Here is a 3,465-nt window from a genome sequence, read left to right on the forward strand (position 1 = left end):
GGGTGTCCGGCTTGTCCTTGCCCCTAGACTAGCCTCAGGTCACCCTGATCCTTGACCTCTATGTTAGTGGGTAAACACAGATAAGTTAATCAACAGACCTTATGGCACCCTACAGGCCACAGTTAGAGAGGAGTGGTGACTTGTCTTCTTAAGCTTTTCTTCACCATTATTATATTTATATAGCATATAGGCCAGATGAAAAGTATATGTTAGCATAATAATGTAAGGTAAATTTTCTTCCATAGTCTCACAGTAACGGACGTTGTGGTCAGCTGATTCGGACATTGAAACACAAGCAGGTTCATGATGATTTATTTATTGAACAATTCACATGACTCTGCATTAGCAATCAAACCACTGTTATGCAATCAATATTAAAACTGCACAGTAAGATAATGATGCATATTGTGTCGACATTCATTTATCAAGAATATGTGGTTTTTATATCCACTCCAGTGTAAGCCACACCATTGTAGTTGCCGGTGGATGGGAAGACCAGCATGCTGCCATTCATGCATGTGATTTTCACTGTGGCCGAGTAGGCCAGGTTGATGACTGCTCGTCCCACTGACACCTCACCGCGCAAGGTCTTTCCTGCCGGGACCGTCATATTGATCTCATCTGATTCGGTTATGGTCTCAGAGGAGGTCATTGAGGAGGACTGCTGCGTTCCCGCGGTCACGCTAAACCCACCAGACACCTCCACCAGACTCGGGATCCCTGCTTTAACAGACATGCTGACGGTGGACTCAATCTTATTGGTGGTGCTCCAGGTGGAAGACTTGGTCACAGATCTGCTGTACGTACATTTCTGCACTTGAGCCACAGGAGTGTCGTTTCGATAAGACACAGATTTTAGATATTCTTTGTTTACCTACATTAAACACAGAAAAACACAAAGATGCATATTGTTCAGGCAACATACAAAATAATACTTAATAACCTGTACAGAAAATATAAACTTATTTAGTCTAACATTTATACTTCATAAATACATTTACACTTCATAATCCCCAGGGGGAGAAATTCTAAAGATTTAAGTGCTGACACTATTTTATTGAACTAATGTAATTAAACAAGACATTACTGTCAACCACAAATCAAATTATAATGTTTATACGGTGGACAGGAAGTAGTCCTTTATGGAACGCAAAGTGGGCCAACGAGCAATTGCTATGCTGATGATGACACTCAAAATGTAGATCAGCACCAACCCCTCCTCTCAGCTCCCACCCAGTCAACTGCCTACAGTTACTAGTCCACCTCTAATCTGTAATCTGAGGAGTAATCTGCCCTATGAAATATAGGTATTAAACATGCTTTTGTAGTGATAGGCTTTTCAGAGTTAATAAAGAAACACTTAAGTGAAAGTGAAGTTAAGTGAAATGTGTTGGCCCACTTATCCTACCATATTCTGACTCAGGTCTTCCACACTTAGCAGCACTCACCTGGGGTTTGTACATGGCCAGGCTGCGAAAGGTCACGTCGGATAGCACAGACGACTTGATGGCACTGATGAAGAGGAATCCCATACAGTCGACGTCTCCGCCAGCACTCCCCTGCAACCCCAGGCAGACTCCAGACCCCACATCGATGGAGTACTCGGTCTTCAGCCCCCAGCTATTCATGTACTCGAAGAACTCGCGTCCAGAACTCGTCCAGAACCTGATGCCACCCAGACGTGTCCCGGCACCATTCCCCCACAGGGACAGCTTGGTGATGCGCTCGCCAAGTTGGAAGGTAAACTCACTGAAAGTGTGTGCCTGTCCAAAGGTCTCCACACGCCCGTCGGTCAGTTCTGCCCGCACAGCTTTGATCTGCCAGCCGCCCACTGCCACTCCAATCTTCTTGAGGGTGGCACCATTGTCACGGCCAGTGAACTCAAATGAACTGCCTCCGTCTCCACCGATGAGATGCAGTGAAGTCGCCATGTTTAATAACCTGCAACAGAAATGTTCATCAATACAATCTATTGCAATGCTAAACACTAGAGTTCTTAGGTTCAAGACTCACCTACAGCCAGCTGAGACAACCTTCTTAAAGACCAATATGAATGTAACTAACTTATCAGCTTCCTGACTTTGTTAAATAGGCAGCCGCCCCCCCCCCCCCCCCCCCACTCCCCCGTCAACAATCCTGCCCGACCACAACCAAACCCCACCCCCCCCCGTCAACAATCCTGGCCGACCGCACCCAACCCCCCCCCCCCCCCCGTCAACAATCCTCTGGACCGCAACCAACAACAAACAATATAGAAAACACGTTGATATGTGTAATATGTCAAATGAAATTCCATCTAGTGAAATGGACTTGGCAGATTTTTCTATAAGTATGTTTAAATACATTTATAGTGCATAGTCCCATAAAATAAATGGTTTCATTATCTTCACATTAAATATCTCACGCTCTCACAACAAATATCACGCCAAAAAAGAAAAGTAGGCCTACCCGTTAGATCTCTCGTTGCTTCGGACGAGCGCTAAATTGCTGCGGCCTGCGGCCCTATTCTGCTACACACAGTTCACGCCGGAGGCACATTTAGTCTTAAAATATATATTATTTATTGTCAACTGTGGCAGGCCCGGTTCCAGAACAGAATGCCTTGGGGTGCATCTGAGATTATAGGGGGTGCACCAGAGGGGTGTTCCAAGAACGGAGGTTTAACAAACACAGAGTTAACGCTGAACTCTAGGTTGTCCGATCCTGTGCCGACTAACCCAGAGCTGTCGGTTCCACAGCACCGGTTATGAATTAGTTCAATCAACACGGGGTTGGTTAACACAGGGTTGTGCGCGTTCACGGCAAACCTATAAAGACGTGATGTATGGATCATGGAAATCCTGATCAAAATGGCGAAACGGGCCGCATATTTTACCGATCAAGGTACTAATTATTCTTTTTCCTCCCTCAGCAACTAAAGAATAAAAATGATGGAAGAAAAGTGTTTTTTTTATTTTTTTTTATTTAAATGATTTCTGCAAATGTGGTCTCGCATCCTTTGTCAGCCCTTACAAACATTTGCGAATGTGTTCCTCCTCGAGGAACGGGTAAAGTGGGGAGGCATCTCTTTGCGCAGAGTGGCTATTGTGGAGGACGGCGCATGCAACAATTACATCGCATGCCCGTTCCGGACAAACTCTTAGTCCACGTAGGCATTGGAATCTGGACTTCAATATCCAGAATGTATTTTCAATCTTAACGCGGGTTCTGCTGTGTGCCAGGTTAAATGTTGTCTGTGGTCCAGGAGCGGGATTAGGGTACGGGGTGATGAGCGTCGGGAGGCATTGATACCCTCGATCTCCTAGGAGATCCCCATCGAATTGCCCTGCGATCAAATACAAACTTTGAGCTATCTTGCACAAGCACAACAATTATATGAGGTCTATGATATGTTCATAATGCAACGCACCCTGTTGAAATGTATTGCTCACATTGGATGTGTGCCATCAATGCACCCAATTACAT

At 45.2% G+C, this 3,465-nt stretch overlaps 1 pseudogene across 1 annotated transcript; it reads right to left on the bottom strand.

Moving 5' to 3' along the window:
• Positions 1 to 424: 424 nt before the first annotated feature.
• LOC311372550 (aerolysin-like protein pseudogene) lies at positions 425 to 2,042 on the bottom strand (annotated as a pseudogene). Its single transcript has 3 exons — positions 2,014 to 2,042; positions 1,449 to 1,941; positions 425 to 874 (listed from the first exon to the last, which is right to left on the bottom strand). The product of its transcript is annotated as an aerolysin-like protein pseudogene (transcript).
• Between the last annotated feature and the right edge of the window lie 1,423 nt (positions 2,043 to 3,465).

Source organism: Micromesistius poutassou (assembly GCF_964030765.1).
Source record: "Micromesistius poutassou genome assembly, contig: SCAFFOLD_5249, whole genome shotgun sequence".
Taxonomy (NCBI): domain Eukaryota; kingdom Metazoa; phylum Chordata; class Actinopteri; order Gadiformes; family Gadidae; genus Micromesistius; species Micromesistius poutassou.